The 19,727-nt window shown below is 33.5% G+C and overlaps 1 protein-coding gene across 2 annotated transcripts in view; it reads left to right on the top strand.

Moving 5' to 3' along the window:
- Positions 1 to 438: 438 nt before the first annotated feature.
- The window catches only part of LOC147071104 (putative epidermal cell surface receptor), a 142,757-nt gene continuing 123,468 nt past the window's right edge, over positions 439 to 19,727 (top strand). For both annotated transcript variants that reach the window (XM_085948671.1, XM_085948672.1), the window contains exon 1: positions 439 to 773. The gene's annotated coding sequence lies outside the window, so the exon portion shown is untranslated. The remainder of the gene's footprint in view (positions 774 to 19,727) is intronic.

Raw genomic sequence — 19,727 nt, forward strand, 5'->3', positions numbered from 1 at the left:
TACATATATCATCGCTGTAGGATTGTTTTGTCGAATAGACCAAATGTTCAGGAGACGAAAAAAAATTTCATAATCGTATATTTAAATACATGGAGATATTTAAATTGTTGTTTTTACAGCATACGAATGATGTATTTATTACCATTACAAAGTAATTTAAAGAAAAGGATGGTTATGGTCCATTTAGATCAAAAAAAAACATTCTGCATTAACAGGTCGATTTCGACAATAACGGTTTATTCGACAAACCAATCCTATTGCGACGATATTACAATATATTGTAATAGTATTTATATTGGGCAAAATAAATCGGACCGTTTGGAGGGTATACTTATTATAATACTATTATGTATAGAAACATACTCGCTCTTGTCCCACCGCGGCAAGCCATCTGCAGACTAGGTAGGCCGCCGTGCTTCGAGTTAACCAAGCTAGAATACTCGATTCAGTTTCTTCATTCCTCCGCGAGGTTCTCGTCGCGCGTATGATATTATTTTATTATACCTATTTCTCGAGACAATTTAGATTTTTTCGTATGTGACTGTGATTTGCTCCACTTTTGCGGACGGAATAAAAGTACCACGAAGAAAAGACGCTACGTGGTGATCTGACTGGTGGGTGCATTTGAATGCTCATTTCAGAATTGTTTTTTTTAAGATTCGTGTTAAATTTTTGTGAATAATCCCGGATCTTTCTTTTGAAATTATTCTAAATGAAGCCTACGTTGAGTTGTTTGGATTTTTTTTATTGACGCTGTCGCGGCAGGCTGAAAGGTAGAGTAGGTACATATTATTTTAATTTTATTTTTGAATATCAAATTTATAATATTATTCACCAGACGTTATTTTTACATTGTTTCTTATTGTTCACCCTTGTTATATTAATAGGTATATTTTTTAAACTTTTTCATACGATCTTATAAACACTTTACATGGTAATAATAAATGGTTTATAATAATTTTAATATTTTAAGTACTTACATAATAATAATAATATACATACGCACAGGTGCTATCTACGTATATAAATGTATACTTATTAAATTTCAAATTTTTGAACATATTGTAGACATTACAAATTATAAGTTTAAGACGTTCACAACATGACATTAAACATTATTATAAAGAAGAAAAAAAAGTAATATCAAATTTATAATAATGTAAGTACTTATGTCTTATTGTTTACCGTTTTTATATTAGGCACTTATATATTTTTTAACTTTTTCATACGATCTTATAAAAACTTAAATGGTTCATAACTTTAATAAGTATTATATTATAATATACACACCACACGTACAGATGACGTACCCTTATATTTATACGATAAATCTATCTATATACCTACCTACCTAAATATAGTTTATTCAATTTCGATTTCAATTTTTTTTTAACATATTGTGGACATTACAAATTATAAGTTTAAGACGTTCACGGCACGGCATGAAACATTGTTATGAAGAAGAAAAGTAATAAAAACGATAGAAATTAAATAATATAAAAAGAGAACATAATATGAATATACTTACAAAGCAGTGAAAATACAATTATTATACATCTATAGAAGTTCAAAAAAGTACACCGTGTTTGCTAAGGAGACCCTATTTTAAGAATTTATAAAATAGCGTCCACCTAAACTCAACCTCACGCAAGTGGAATATATCAATACCCGAAGTAATTTGGTTGAACATAGTTATGGCATCCCAATTGGCATTACCAGTGGCAGACACTTTGGGAGAATAAACAACTGATGCTCTCTATTTCTAAGATAGTTATCAGGGACACACAGGTCAACACTGCCCAGAATGGCAGAGTTCTCATTTATACCTCGTATAAAAAAAGCTAAATAAAGCTTGGTACAAGTCGGTTATGGGGAAGCCAGGTGGGAACCACGCTAATTGTCATAGCCGATTTTAGTCAAAATTCACTCTCTAAAGATCTCTTCTAAATTGCAGACTTATTATTATTAATATCGCCATCAGTTGACAGCCATGGTCGATATATTGCTGAATGAAGACATCCCTACACTATAGGTACAACTACATCTACAATCTACATAAATACATGAGGGGCTTAGAAACGAAAACGACATTTTCCGTTGACCATAAGCGAGTGCAATTTGTTCGATTTTTTGATTTATATGAGAAACATAATATTATTTACATACACGTCAAAAGATCTATAATGTAAAAATGAAACAATTGCAAACTTAATAATTTAAAATAAATTACAATCTAAATAACACTCACATATTTGATCTCTGTCATTTTCTCTTAGGTACTATGGTTTTACTTGCACCACAGTGCGATAATATCATTTATTTTTATCATACACTTTTCAAAGAAATTTATCCTATAAGAGAGAAATCAAAGATTTTTCAAAAATGGAATTTCCGTTTTTGTTCCTAGAGCTCTTAGTACTTGCTTATTGAAATAAATTACACTATTCATCAGTTTTATTACTAAACTAGATCCACCCGATAGGTAACTTAGGTTAAAATAGAAAAAAGAAATTTTTGAGACTCCTTTACTTTCGGCTGTATGGATATTATCCGTGGCTCTATCCGACTGATTTTCTCTTAGGGATGTTTACATACTGTAGCTTAAAATTTAGAAGGGATCTTTATTTAGCTAAATATGTTTTTCAGACTTATACGCGGCGTAAATGTGAACTCTGCCATTCTTGGTGGCGTTGGCTTGTGTCTCTGAAAATTAATTACCTTAGGAATCGAGGACATCCGTTGTTTGTTCTTCCACGGTACAGAAATAACCTGCCATTAGTAATGCCAATTGGGAGGGCAATAACCATGTTTAATGAAATCGCTTCGGATATTGATATTTTCCACGTGAGAGTGAATTTAGGTGGACGTTGTTTTATAAGTTTTTAAGATAGGGTCTATCAAAGTTCACTCTGTGTGCTTCCATCTACTTTTATTTTGTTATTTTATTTTATTTCTTATTTTATTACTTATTGTATTATTAACTCACACTTATCTGTATTTTTATTTTTAAAAATTATAAATACTTATTTTATGTCATGCCGTGAACGTTTTGAATTTATAATTTGTTATGTATATGTAAAATAAATAAATTTGATTTGATTTTGATTTTGAAATTAAACACCCATTTATTCGTAACCTTCAATTTCATTAATTGTAATACTTAGTTGATGGTTTCTTATTAAAATATTAAATTAGTTTTTAGCACAATTTTTACAACAGTTTTATCAAGCAGTTGCCCTTGAACTGTTTTGTGGTTTTGGATTATTCATTATTTTTATTAGTAGGAATCAAGAGAATAAGTAGGTCATTGGAATTATATTATTAGATATAGTTTTATTATAAAATATAATTGTTCAATATGGTTGGCGAAACAACCCATTACAGTGAGTCAGTGGCGAAGGGTGGAGGTAGGCTTTAAGATCCGCTGAACCCGATCCGATTGAACACTAAACTTTGTCAGTCATACGTATTTGTTTTCATTGAAATAAGAGTACAATTTACAGATGGTGTTGTTTAGTTTATAAAATTCAATTAAACCCTGCGAAACCAAGCCATAATAGATAATAGTCAAAAAATACTCGTCTATCTATAAAATATCTAAAATTATGCCATTAAACCATACATAATTTTAGATATTTTATAGATAGGTACTTATAATAATATATTTTTACCTATGTATTATGCGATTATGGTTTGGTTACGCAGGGTTTACTGAATTTAAAAAACTTTTCAACAAATTGTGTAATATGTATTCTTATTTTAACGAAAACAAATAAGTACTTATGAAAGAAAAAGTGTGTACAATTTTGTCTGATCGCCAAAAGCATACCAAAACTATTATGGTTTTTTTTAGACAGGGTTTAATTGATTTTTAAAAAGTAACCAATACCATCTGTAAATTATTGTAGTCTTAGTTCAATAAAAACAAACACGTATGACTAACAAAGTTTAATGTGCACTATTTATGATCCACGGTGGCCGCGCGGCATAAGCGTTGGACTACAAAGCCGTGGGTCCCAGGTTCGAATCCTGGGTCTGGCAAGTACAAAAATTGTTTTTCAATTTGAGTGTGTCAGGGTATGGACCTAATAGGTTGAGCAAGTGGCTGACATCCATTTCTCGTAAAAAACAAAATCTGTCAATACAAACCTCCACTCTGTGGAGGCCCATATGATCCTATCAGGATCGGACATGGTCGAAAAAAAAAAAAATTTATGATGGATCTTAACAGCCTACCTCCATCCTTCGCTACTGACAGTGACGTCCGGCAAGAGGTGACAGGTCATGCGCTGTTTGGAGGCGGTAGAAAGGGCGAGATTTTGCCTTTAAACGTCATTAACTTACTGTAAACGTCTTCATTCCATTATATCCGTTACCTACTGATAGATTCTGTGAATGGTGATTGGAGATAGACAAATTGACACCTGACTACTACATCAGTCAGTTTTGACAGGCCATGATGGATTCGCTGCCAAGATAAGCTTGGACTTGTCACCCAACCTACATGTCCATGTGGCGGAGAACTACAGGATGCATACCACATCCTCTGGGAATGTCCGAGAATTACTCCGAGTGGGAAGAGATGCGGTCTAATCAGCTGCTGGGCCCATCGAGCCGTCCGATTTTTCGCTACAAAGGCCAATTATATTGCATTTAAATTAGCGTCTTATTGCGGACTTGAAGATCTCTTCACACAGTTGTGTTTGTCCGTTTTGTTTTAGCTTTATTTTTTGTATCTTATATACTCGTAATAGCATTGAATTCATTTACTTTTGTTAAGTCTCCGTGTCTTTATCTCCCATGGCACTTTTAATTTAATTACGTCTTTAAGTAAACTCAGTCAAAGATAATTTGAGAGGATGACGACCTCAGTTTTGGGCATCTGCCCCTGAGGCATTACCACACGAAAACAACTGCTGATGATTCACATCAGTGTACGCTCCGTGATACGCTCGAATAAGACCGAGTGTGGTGCTAGGCAGATTGGTTTAGAGGGTCCACGTTTGTGTTGTCCGTTACTGCTTTTGTGATGTCCAGACCTAAGCTGTTTAATTACATATTGAAGTTATATTGGACGACGGTTTATCTCCTGCCTAACGGAGCCATACCACTTTCACATGTAAGACGACTACGAGGTAAAACTACAACGTATAAACTATCTGTATCTTCTTTATTATCAGTGGCGGGTTTAGGAATTTTTAAGCCCGAGGCACTGACTTATTTGACGATAAAAAGTTAAATAAAAACTAATTCCAACTAATAAAAATATCAGTGTATTCCTTTACCCTAGAATGATACCATGTAATAAAATAAAATACAATATTGAAGATGACAGCGATGATACATATTGTATTATGTATTAGTGTTTTTTTTTCGTGTAATACAATTTATTTAAATAAATTCAAAAATCAAATCTTTTACCCATTGTGTGCCCTGTTCTTAGCCTTAGTATCAGCTTAAGCTCATTCCTCTTCAAAGGAGACTACAAACCAGGGCACCAACCGTGGCGATGGTAGAATGGACTTACTCCATTTCCCCTTTTCTAGTGATTCCCTATGGTGAAAATCTATCCACATGCTTTGACACATTTTCTTTATGGCCTCATTCCAGTCCAGGTTTTCTGATATCAACTGATATAGCATCCCTGAATGGCCAGCTTCCTTTGCCAGATCATCTGCCCTTTCATTGCCCTCAAAACCCATGTGAGATGAGATTCATTGAAGGCATAGATCTCCCCTCTATTTTTCTTGGCATCGATCTGTTTGTTTGGCTTGAGAATCTATGTTTATGGCCAGTAATTTTTAAAGCGAATGCCATTATTAAAAAAAATATCAATCAATATTGTAGTCAGTATATTTTTACTCACAAAAGAGCCTGCAGACATTGGTTGGGTATCACTGACTGTAGAGGTTATTTTGGTTCATTGATCGGGTCAAGTGACTTGTACGAGTAAAAACTCACATACCCACTCGGCATTCGAAAGTGGAGACGTTGTGTTGTATTGCTAGTACCCACGTAACTACTCACTACCTATTGGCATAGATAAATCCACGAAATCAGAGTTTTGGTGATAAAATATAATTGTATCTATTGACACATAGGTGCATAAAAATACAGGTAGTTTAAATACAAAAGTGTTGTAAAAAATCTTCAAACGCAACATAACAAAACAAAGTGTTTGCAACAGTTACTTTATTACAGGGATTTTCAACATTGTACCTGCAAGTGTGAGAGCACCCCGCCCCAATTTGTATACAACCGATGCAAAATGTCTATAAATTAAAATGAAATATATATCAACCAGTGGCGTGTGGTTCATATATGCTGTAAATGCTCCGCATCCCCAGAAAAACTGTATATTCGGTATAACTAAATTCACCATGTTCGATCCTTATAAAATCATATTGGTCTCCACAGTGTGGAGGTTGTATTAACAAATTTTTGTTTTTACGAGAAATGAATATTAGACACTTACTCAACCTATTTAGTCCATATTCTGACTCCAAACACAAATTGAAAAACAATATGTGTATTAGCTAGACCCAGGTTCAAACCTGCGACCCACGACATAAGTCGACGCTTCAGCCGCTTGGGCATCGTTAGGTATATGTACGGTACTGACTGACTGACTTCTAAAGATTCGATATCATTAATATTTCGTCATTATTTTAAATATTTATAAGATAAAAAGAACTTTTTATAAACAACGTATTTAAATTTTCTGTTGAATTATTATGCTCGATATGCTCAAACTTGTACTTGATATGGAGTAAATAAGAAACAAACAAACAAACAAATATAGAATACTGAAATGCCAATAATTTAGTTGCTAGGACCACCCCCTTCGCAACCAATAATAGTCTTTTACTTTTTACAGATTTTTCTGAAATAACTTTCCATACAAAACAGAATGAACTGAAAATGAATTCAATTCTGCTTAAAGATGGCTAAACGTATTAAAAGAATGCATTGGCATCGTGTTCTGATATATTCTAAAAGTTTCAAATGTCTAGCTAGTCGGGAAGTTAGTTAAAAATTGATTGCAAGATTTGTACTGGACAAACAACCACCAAACAAGAATACGTGCTAATAAAACGTTTTAATAATATTAATAATAATAAAATATATCAGTCTTATCGGACGGCAACACTAGACACCACACTCCTTCATCAGCTGCCCGCCAAGATTCAACTATTTACAAAACCCTAAGTAGATAATATTAATTCATAATAATATAATATGTAACAAATAGTAGGTATATGCGTATTTTTCAACAGCATCCATACAAGAGAAAGTTACCGCACGCCATTGATAGGTTGCTATATGAAAATCTCAATTTCGTATTAAATATTTAAAAATTTGGAAAATCAAGATAGATAATAATAATATTAATTAGTTTTATCGTCGGTGATTGGTTACATGTCCGAGCGCATCTATTATACACACACGGTTGCTATCGGCGGCTATCGAGGATAGTTTATCATATTTATGTATTGAGGTATTATAATTGTTACAATAGGTTAGCCGTCAAAACTGTCTATCTCGCTCTAAAAGTTAACACAGCCAAGAGAGGTGCTGTTAAAATATTAACACTTTTTGACAGTTCAGACGGTTAATAATTATTGTAACTATTAACGGTCTCAATACTCTCAATACATATAATATATGATAAACTATTCCGTCTCCGAAAATTTGTACGTATGCAGTTCGCCGTATCACACTTCAACGTGAAATGTTATATCGGAAATAAATGGTCGTAGTCGTGTCTAGATAAAACACGGTTCTGGTCGGTTTACAGGAAGCCAGCGACAAACAAAGTTTGAAAATAACCGATATACTGGATCATTTGTTAGGTTAGCGTAGGTTAGGTTAGGTTTTAATTTTTGAATTCACGATTTTTGCCAAAATCGGCTATGAAAATAGAATTAATGTTCATATTGAATTTAATAAAATTGGAGACCATTACACAGTCATCTCTTTCCGATAGAAAGCTCACGGTGAACTGTGCTACGGTGAAATGTTTAACGTACAATTATTTACATGTAACCAAAGTATTCTTAATAGCTGCCGTTATCAGCCTTGTGTATAGAATAGATGCGCAAAATTACAAAGCAAGTCAATGCAAATAAGGAATAAAGGAAATGTTTTCAATTCTGTTAGTTTATTCTTGAGAATTGACGCAATTGTCCATTTCACCGTCTACATCAGAATTATACAATCTACATTCGACAGATATCATAAAATTCGATTCTGGAATAACATGTCAAAATATTCTCTTTTTTGCCTTCATGGTTCGATATAGAATAGTCGCAAGGGTACGCCTTTATGACTCATCAATACACTGTTTGTAGAAGATACAATTTTGTAATGATTTTTTTTCGAAATTCAAAAATTCAAAATTCTATTTAAAAAAAAAAATGAGACAGTTAATTTTTGACATCATATTCTGTAAAACGTGTTCACTGTAATATTGTAAAATTCTATATGGGAGGGTGTATCCAGCATTTATCAACTACTTGTACTGTGATAGATTTACTAGTTTACCAGGAAACAGGTCACACCTCATGGACTGAACATTAGACCGGCCGGTGACTACTATTATATCTTTTTGACCGCGGGCTATCACAAAAGTCAGACTCAGGCAGGTGCAATAGAAAGTGCATCAGAATGACTCGAATGCAACACAAAAATATCACTTCAGATCGAATGCACATTAGCCATATTATTATACTGTATGTAGGTACTTACTTAATGCATTTTCATGGCTATGCGAAACATCAGTTTTAGTGGAAAACTTTATTTATTTTGTAATAACAATACATATATTATAAGTGTTTACACTAAAATGCTAAGCAATGTTACATTAAGAAATGCCTCAACTCTTTGCAATAGTACTATTAATGCTACTGATAATTAATTTACAGTGACATCCTATGTGGGTAGGCAGCTCCGGTGTTGCTTAGGGTCGGTACATTTTAAAGGACGGCAAACGGAGGAGCGAATACATATTTAATATTACAATTTTTCGGTCGTTTCATTAGAAAGTGCCGTCATCTTAGTTAACGCAGTAATAGAAGCATAAAAAATGAGCAATGATCGCAATAGTCTTTGACGCGAACTATTTAAAATAAAACGTAACGTAACGTAAACTACGTAAAACATTTCACCGTGGCACAGTTCACCGTGAGCTTTCTATTGGAAAGAGGTTACCGTATACTACACGGTCTCCAATTTTAATAGTTTCAATATGAACATTAATTCAATTTTAATAGCTGATATAGGAAAAATTCATGAATTCGAGAATGAAAACCTAATCTAACCTAACAAATAATGCAGTAAATTAGCTATTTTCAAAAATTGTTTCCTGCTGGCTTCTTGTAAAGTGTAAACTGACAAGAACCGTGTCTTATTTAGACATGAATTTTATGTCAGTACTACACGACTTAAAGAGGTTGGAAGGTCTTTAATATACGGCTATAAATTATTTCCGATATAACATTTCACGGTAAGTGTAATACGGCGAACTGCATACGTACAAGTTTCCGGACACGCTATGCAACACGTACATAATATTATTATGACGTATAACTTTATTGAATTTGCAATAAAATAATATGTACTTAAGTGAAAAATTTCTTTCCTGGTGAGATTTTATCAATAAATTTTCACATTTTGCTGTGATGTAATAATTAATTTGCAACTGTAAATATTATTATTACATATTCTGATTGATAATAATTGGAAGTATTTTTCTATTATTATTCAATCGAATAACTTGCGGTTTATGATATAGTTAACATTTTTATATTATCATGGTAATCTAATATTCGTATATACTGTGAATGTGGTTTTAAATAAATTTGATTGACAGAGAAAGTAACTCAGCGAAAACGTGTAGTACCTAACTATCATATTAAGTAATATATAAGTGATCAATGTTAAGTGTAAAATACGGAAAGAAAGAGGAGACAGAATGAAGAGATTTGCTGATTTTTATCCAACTATTTTTCATTTTTTTTTTTACATATTTTATTTATTAAGGAAACAAACAGTTACATTTTGATGACAAAAAATGTCTAAAAATAAAACAGTGAAAAGTTATTACAACCAGCAAAGTGTCCATATTTCAATTATAATATAGTTAAGCCTAATAAGATAAAAAGTAAGAATGACATAAGTATAAAGAAATTGCATAAGAAAAATGAAGAAGAATATTGAATAATTATACACAAAAAGTTACTTTTTTAAAATATATATTTAAGTATATATGTAAATATTATATGTCTGTTAAGAATTATTATTGTTCAAATTAATTAGATATAGATCAGTTGGATATAAATACACGCCCTTATACCAAGCCGTTCCATGTTCCAGCGCATCTATTCTATCCACAAGACTGCTCACTATCGCCAGCTATCCAGATAGTTTATCATATGTTTGTATTGAGGTATTATAGTTGTTATAATAAGTTAGCCGTCTAAACAGCCAAAACCATGTCAAAACTGTCTATCTCATACTAAAATTTAGCACAGCCAAGAGAGGTGTTGTTAAAAAATGGCACTTATTATAAAAAAAATATAATTTTAATATTGTATTATTACTTCAATACAAAAATATGAAAAACAATGTCTTGTGCATAGAATAGATGCGCAGTAGGGATTGCAATACCGGTGTTTGAAAACCGGTATTTTTTTATCAAGGAAGAACACTTTTATTTTTTTGAAAATGAATTTAATGTTATTGTTTCATTACTTTATACTTTATTGCCTATTAAATTGAGTGTAGAAGCTACTCTGCACTTTTTATTAACGGAGTTGATCGATAAAAATACAGAATATTATGTAGATACTTTTCTATAAAATATCAATAAATAGATTTTTATAGGTACATTTATTTAAAGATTTTTAATATTGTTGCTGCCAAAAGTTGGTAAGTCGATAATTTAGGTATTTAGAGTTAACAGCGGATTGTACTATGTTGAAATATAAATACCTATGCTGAAAAGAAATCAAGGTTATCCGATATATAGAACATGTACATATTATAGCACAAAGAAATTAACATTATGCCTGATTTTAGATGGCGTGTCAAACATTCAAATTACAATTATCCCATAACAGGATTTCGAGACTTACGACACTTTTGGCAGTAACCTTGTTTTAATGAATACAGGTACCTATTCAATAAGAAGTGCCGAAATACCGATATTGACATTTTCATTCGGAATTGCAATCCCTAATATCCGGTCAGAGCGTTTATACATATCCGTCAGTATCACATTAGACGCACTCGAATAAGTCCGTGCGATCAAACAATAGTTGGATGTAGGCGCGGGTCTCTCTATCCGCACATTACCCAACGCTACCACGTCACCTACCGGTATCATGATCCACGCTGAATTGTTGCAAGTGCGTAATTTTCTAAAAGTTTTATCTTGTGACTATCGAAACACAACTTTACTACATTAGTATGTATGTACTAATAATGTAGTTTAAATAAAGTGTGTAAAAGTCAGCAATATTTTGTCGATTAGTTTAAAATTTTTGTTACTATAAAAATCATAGAATTCTTCACCTAATAACGAAGGAAAAACAGTGAATTTTCAACATACATAATATTATACTTATAAACACATTTTTTTAATTTAATCAACTATCAAAAAGATTTATAATAAAACATTACTTTATGTCATAATCATAAGAAGGTTTGTTCCTCCATAATTTGGTTATTTTAGAATGAAACTTTCCGTTCATTTTTTATGCTTGCTTGTTCAACGAAACTCCACTTCTGCGCCCCTACCTGAGCTGCGCACGGGGTGGGTTCCCTGCTGCACTGGTTCCGGTTATTATTATGGGGTAAACCACCACTGGACTAGCGTAGATAAATAATATATTGTGTTTTTAGTATGCACTTATACCTACATAAAGATTTATGAATATTAAACCAATAGCTTCCTGCATCAGGTGAAAGTGCTATTAGAAGCCACTGTCATCATTAAACGCAGTTTCTTGGCGAAACGCAGTCGTAAATGCAAATAACTGCACATTTATAGTCATTCATTCTAGACGAGTAGAGAAACCAACAAGAAATTGATAATACCAACTGAGTGACAGAATATCGTGGAGTTTTGTTTTTATATTTGAAAAAAGAACGTTTCGCCTTCAATTGATTTCTTAGCAAATTCGAATTTTAAAATAGTGAATTGCGTTAAGTTTAGGTACTATACAATTATAAATGTACCCAGAGACGGTTTTAGGTTAAACATATTATATAAGGCACCAGTGGCGAAGGGTGACTTTTGGAAAGAGGTAGGCAGTGGAGATCTGAGAAAAAGAGCACACTTGTCAGGTATACTTACCTTTCCTAAAAGTCGAGTAATTTGACAAGTCTAGTAGGTACTTACATATTATAATAGTATTATAACTATTCTGTGTTGGTATTGTTTTTAACACTGAATAATAATTGTTACCCACTTCAAAATAATTGTAACTTAGTTATTGCACTGTTCTATCGTGCGTAAATCGATTTAAGTACACTTATCTTGCAACTAGGAAGTGAAAGATAATACTATATTATGTATTATGATAATATGTACTAATATATTATGAATACATCATAGTCCACTGTTTGGGACATTGTGTATAGATTTTTTATTGATAATCAAATTTATTGGAAACTCGCCATAGTTTTCTGATTCTAATACGGCATGCCTGCTATCAGTGGCGAAGGGTAGTGGAATAGTGCAGACCCAACGTTGTCTGGCAAAAATATTTGTTTTCATTGAACTAAGACTACAAATGTGAAGATAGTGTTTGTTAGTTTTTAAAATTCAATTAAAAACTGCCTAATCCAAGCCATAGTAGATAATAGTCAAATAATATTTGTTTATCTATAAAATATCTAAAAATATGCCATTAGTGTGCACTATTTATGTCGAATCTAAACAACACAAACACGCCCTCCAAAACAAAACCGCCCCGCACCACACTCGGTCTTAATGGAGCGTATCACAAGACATTTTTGTGGTTGTCGAATCTAAACAGCCTACCTTCACTACCACTACTACCACTACCCACTGCCTGCTATGCATGGATGCTCGTTATCAAGAGAAGTACATCGGTACTGTAGATTTACTGGAAGCCATCTAGAAACACAATGCGAAACCTGCAATTCTTCTTTTCTTTCGACCATGTCTGATCCTAATAGGATCATATGGGCCTCCACAGAGAGGAGGCTTGTATTAACAGATTTTTTTTACGAGAAATGGATGTCAGCCACTTGCTCAACCTATTAGGTCCATACTCTGACTCATACACAAATTGAAAAACAATATGTGTACTTTGTCAGACCCAGGATTCGAACCCGGGACCCTCGACACTATAGACTGGCGCTTAAGCCACGCGCCCATCGTGGGTGCGAACCTGCAATTAAATACATTTTATTATTCTATAATAATTTACTTCTTTAAGTGTTGTAAATAAATAATCAATATGTATCTCTCTTCTTGGTCATGCACTCATGGCTGAGGATCGTGACCACATTTGAATTTCGCCATCCTTTGAGCGACCAAGACTTTTCATCCTTCTCGATCTTCCGCTTCTCTCGGGGCAGCATGGACGGTGCCCCCAGTCAGCTATTTCACTTGTTCGCTCCAGCGCGCAGACGCTCTTCCTCTGCTTCGCCTTCCCTGGAGGCCACCCAAAACTACCAGTCTCTCCAGGTTGTCCGGTCCGCGCCTGACAATATGTCCAAACAATATGTATCTAAAAATATCAAAAATCTTATTGTTAAAATAGTGAAAATCCCATCCAAGGATTTACAAAATAGTATCTAAATTATTATTAGTTATTAGGGACGTTCTGCTGGTATCTATAATATAAAATAACAGAAAAATATTGCCCAAAGTATCCATAAAACTGTTTTCTATTACCATCATTATTTTTTAACCATGACTGACAAGGAAAATGTTTTTTGTACCTACCTATATAAAAGTATTTTTCAACAATCAATAATAATTAATGAAATCATCCAAACGTACAGAGCATATTATTGTCTTCCAAAACCTTTCAATAAATCTATTTCATGATTTGAAAAACATATAATTTGCACATATAATTTAAGTAATAACTATTTTTCAGTACTTACCTACATAATGTTTTTCAGGCTACAATATTTGGAAAATGTAAAATTATGTACTCATTGGAATAAGACATTATTTTATGTTTAGTTTTATCATTATAATAATATAGTCCAAAATACATCGAGATGAGTAAATTGTGATATAAACAATTATTCATTGTTCTGACAGAAAAATTAGTTTCATTTGTTTCAAATTATTTTTTTCTTTATTCTGAATTTGAATCGAATTTAATATTTCCTCGCATATCGGGCTGCTTTGATATAGTCATTATGATATTCATAATGAATTTATTTTGGTCTAACAATCCTTAAGAGCGAAATATATGATGGTGCATGTCGCGGACTATCACGTGACGTCAGTGACGTGACGAATCGCGTGTTTTTGTTTTTAGCGGTTGGCACTAAGAATTTTGTCTATTATCTATGGTTTGCAGGTTGGGTTCTGTTCAACATATTATCTATGGATATAATATCGCAAGTAATTTTAACGTACGCACACGTAGAAACTGTTAAAATTAATAGAAATTAGCATGAATAATTAATAATAATTCAAAATTACTAATACATTAGAGTTGGCACTCTCAATCAAAGAATTTACAGTTCAAAATATTCTGCAAAATGATGAAACCATAGACTAATTTTCTCACCGTGACAGCGTGACAGTACGCGACGTGCAATTCAATATAATCTGTATACAACATGTACCTATAAATAAAATATTATAAACGTTAAAAAACACGTGAATATTATGCAGGCCGTATTGAAAAACAACAAGATAGAAGATTTTTATCGAGATACGGTTGATTGCGCAAACAATAATAGAACGGTTACAGCATAAAAAATAACAAAAAAAACTGAATTACCACATAAGGGACTTATTTTCTTTTAGTGCTGTAATATTTTTCTTGCCTCAGTGACTATTATCAATGTCACTAGTTCTCAAACCATAGGTCTTGATACATGAGGGAATCTCTGAAGTTGCAAGGCAAATTCGTTTGGTTAGTTTAGGTGACGTTACGTAGAGGAAGAACAGATTCTTCTGGCATTGCGGCCACGACGAAATCACTTTGGAACGGTGTTAGTGTCATTTGAAAGCAACAATACCAATACCTAAATGAGTCGCCTACACTGCCACAAGAATCGGACACCATTTTACTTACCTATTTTATATATTGTCTTAAATAGACAAATAATTTAATATAATTTTAAATTGACATACAACGTCTACAGAGAATTAGATAATTTCCATGAAACTCTCAAGAAGTAGTGGTTTTAGGTACGCCGAGGTCTGTTATGCTGACAGCTTTGGAGGCACCCTTGTGAGAATGTTGCCTGTGCGATAAACAGCCATTACAATATGTATTATAATACGACAATAGTTGTGTTGTCATATGTTTTTATCATTTTTCAAACAAGTGACAGCATTGTCTGCTTCGTGGAAAACCGGCACTGCTCTCAAAACTTGCAATATTTGTATTCATTCCCTCATTCGCTGTATTTTATAATGTGACGCCCCTTTGCAACACATGGCCTGCCTACACTACGAGATTTCACTGCCCTTACAAAACCTTTGCTACGCGATAAAATTTAATAAAAATGTAGCAATGGTTATGTTTCCGTGATGTAAATTACTGAAAATAAGCATCTTTTTAAGATGAATGTATTTTATAATGCAGCGACCGCCCCATTTGTTTGATAGAAACCGCCACTGTGATTACAAATTCAGATTATGAGAAAAAGGTGATGATTGACAATGTTGTCTCGCTCAATATTTTAAGCAAACGTGACGGGGGTCGCAGGTTCATTGGCTATTGTGAATTGGGATCGCGACTAGAAAATGGTTTGGAACCCGTGATGTACGTGTTATATTATTTTACGCAAACGTAATGCAGAACGTGTCCAAAACGCAGGTATTTTTCAATCAAAATACCTGACGGAGAGATAAAATAACTGTTACGCTTTTATGGATAGAAAATAATACGATCTTTGACCGAGTTTACGATTCATTTTGTTTTTGGCGTGATTGTGATTGACTTAGTCGGTTGTATTTCTGTGTTCCCATTCGAATTAAAATGTTAACTTCTCAACGAGATACGGCACTTTGGAAAATGCCGTCATTATTATAAAACGATTTATAAATGCATACATATTTCAGTAGATGTCAACAATTTGTATCTTTGGCTATAAATGAGGTGGAGGAGATAAAGTCTCTATTGCATGGATGTTTGGAGGAGTGTTTATTGATTCTTCTTCTTCTTCATCGTGTCATCTTCTTCAATAACTACAATGTGTCGCTCCAGAAGTTTGCGAAGTCAACACCATTTTCCTCGGCTTGTAGGATCTCGTCGAAATTGCAGCTTACTGGGCAAGCCTTGCATGAAAATAGGTGCTCCATGCTCTGCATTTCGCCACACTCGCAGGTTTGGTCATCAGAGAATCTCCATGTCACCATGTTGTCTCGGGTGCGCCATACCATGGTTCTCAGTTTGTATAGGGCTTTCCATGTACGGTACTCGAGACTGGCTCCGGGTGGGAGATGCTCTGCTAGCTTTACCCAATCTTCGAGATCCTCAGAGGCTAGGTTCGCCTCCCATGCGGATAGTATGTGGGACGGTCAGAGGAATAATAGTTGTCGTCATAAAACTTTTTCTGGATTTTAGCCTGGTTTTGCACATTTGATACAAGAATACTTATTATAATCGTGGGTAATGATGTACTGGTGAGATCGATGTGATCAAGAGATTGATTATATTAATAAACTGAGAGACTTGATTCGAGTGGAATGACGGTTGGCTATGTCGAGTGAAGGATTCATGATAATAGTAGTGCGTCTCGTGACGGACTCGATGAGTGAGTGAGGATTCATGCATTGTCCTTCCAATTTATGAAAATACAGCACATGTGTTAGAAGCGATATTGTCGCAATTAACAAATCATAACAGGTCCTACTGATCTGGATATGATTGAGGAAATGCTGGAATTTATTATCGCTCTTTTGTTTTGTTTTGATAACAAACATACATATTAAAATGATTATTCTTTTTGCCATATCTGTTACCGGCATTCCGCGATGATTTTGGCAATATCTTCCATATCTGCTGCAACGCCAAACAGCAGTGATGACGAGTGACTTTTAGAAGTAGGCAGGTAGGCATGGGTAAGAGGGGTCCATTTTGGAAAAAGAAACCCATATATTTTTATTGATATTTAAGGCGGCGCACAGTTATTCCGCCTACTAGTTTTAGCTTCGCGTCGCTTCAACTGAGGAATACTACCCTTTTCATGATGCATTATCCATACCCAGACACTCCAAAATTTGAGACTAGTAATAAATACATGGCCTGCAGATGTTCACCTACGAGTTATTGCGAGCTGTTGTATCCAAAAGTGGTTGTTGAATGCGCATGGTTGAACGGTATTAATAATTAGGATCTTTAGTGTCCTTTTGTGTCGTCCGCGCTGCTTGTATTTCAGACATGCCGCATCAGAATATTAAAGTACCTAATCATTTGATGACTCAGATTGTTGCACCAATTTATGAGAGCCACGGGTTTTCCAGTGGTCACAGGCCTTGCGTAAAATACAAAGAGAAATGAGGCCAATCCGTCGAGAAGGTTTTTCGATAGCAAATCATCCGGGCCACGATCCTCACTGATGAGGTCCAGACGAAAAAGAAGAAGAAGTAATATTCGATTTAACTAAATATTTTGTATTTTTTTCGTCAGCGTTTCAGCCAGAATTACGTAGAAAACAACTATAATTGAAGCATGAAACCCTAACCTAACTTAACAAATAATAAAGTGTATCGTATCTTTATAAAGTATAATATATAAAGATAAAGTATATCGGCTATTTCCAAAATTTGTTTGCCGCTGGTTTTCTGTAAACCAACAAGAACCGTGATTATTAAGTCATGATTTTTTATCTCAGTCCTATACCCAAAGAGGTTGGACAGTCTTTAATATAGCACCATATATTTCCGATACTACATTTCAAGGTGAAGTGTAATACGTCGAACTGCGTACGTACAAATTTCCGGACACGAAATGGAATAGTGTAAAACTTAAATTTAAATTTCATCAAGTAGGTACCCTCGGTCGTCAGTATTAATATTATTAATAATATAATAAATATAATGTATGTTGATATTTTTTTATTTGCATGATCATTGTCATGTCTAGGTATTTAATAATTGTGCACATCATTCTATGCGCCTGTCAATTACTTACGTGGTCGCAGCCATGATTTATTCTCGATCGGAACCGTTTCCTCGTGTCAAGCCTATCAGGTACCATTAACGAGGTGTGCTAGATTAGTAAATGCACTCCCTAAAGACTCTAAAGACAATGATGTACTTTGCATTTTGTTTTTGAAACTTTGAGGGTAATATTTGTTATAATGTAAATCTCATGTTGTGTACGTCTTGAATTTAGATTTGTTATGTCCACAATGTGTTGTATTCTTAAATAAATAAAATAAATAAATACATAATACGTAGCGGATTTTTTTACCTATCCTGTCCTGAATTGTGTGTGTAAATAATATTATATGTTACCTAAGGTATTGCCCTAGGATGGTTTTAAATCATTACAATTATTGTGATGCAGGTAGGTATGCAATTAAAGTTTGGCCTTAACTGCACGTGTGCCTTGGGTCTTGTATTACTTTCATAAATGATTAATGAATAGGAAACTATGAGAGAGTCATAATATTTGTAATAATATCATTAAGATTATTAACGAAAATAGCTACAAACTAAAAAATGCGCTGAGATCTCAGAAACATTCCGCCGTACAAACCTGTCTATGCAGCCATCGACCTATGATTAGCCCCAATTTCCATTCAGGTGCTTCGACACTGTTTTGTGTGTACACATAATATCTACAAATAATACATCGCTAATGATAATATATTTGATTTCTTTCTGTCTAATGAAAGTCGGTTAATATGCCAAGTGTCTTTCTTATTTTAATAATAATTAAAATACTTTAATGCGATTTTACTATACTTACAACAATTTCTGATACAGTTAAAAGAAATAATACCATTATTATTAAGGAACTAACTAACACTTAATTTAAAGTTATTTTATGTTTAGTACATACATATTTAACATTTAAATTTTTATTGAATATCACAGGAAAGCACAAAAGATTTACTAATTACAACAAAAGCTTCAAAAATTAGAATGTTACATTCTTAAATCTTGTGAATTATTCGGTGAATAAAAAATAGTTTATTAAAAATTATTAACAAGTTCAAGTAAGTTACAACAAAAGATCTTAGTTAGTAATTAAAGTAATACCTACTTTGATTTAAAATACAAAAGCCGATCACCAATAGTAGCTCAATTTGGAAAGCACTTCAGTGAGTATTAAAAGCTATTAGTTAATTATGACTCCTTTAGCATAGTGGTTCTATGTGAATGGGCGCGATACCCGAGAGATGTAGGTTCGATTCCTGCGGGGTGTCTTACTTTTTATCATGCTAAAGAAGGTACAAACATGATTACATTAGCTGCAAATCATTTTGCATTGGAGATTTATGCGTAGTAAATTTATCATTATGGCTCTTAGATTTATGATGAC

This window comes from Rhyacophila brunnea, unplaced genomic scaffold (genome assembly GCF_057557595.1).
Source record: "Rhyacophila brunnea isolate RB1 unplaced genomic scaffold, BYU_Rbru_1.0 scaffold_20, whole genome shotgun sequence".
Classification (NCBI taxonomy): domain Eukaryota; kingdom Metazoa; phylum Arthropoda; class Insecta; order Trichoptera; family Rhyacophilidae; genus Rhyacophila; species Rhyacophila brunnea.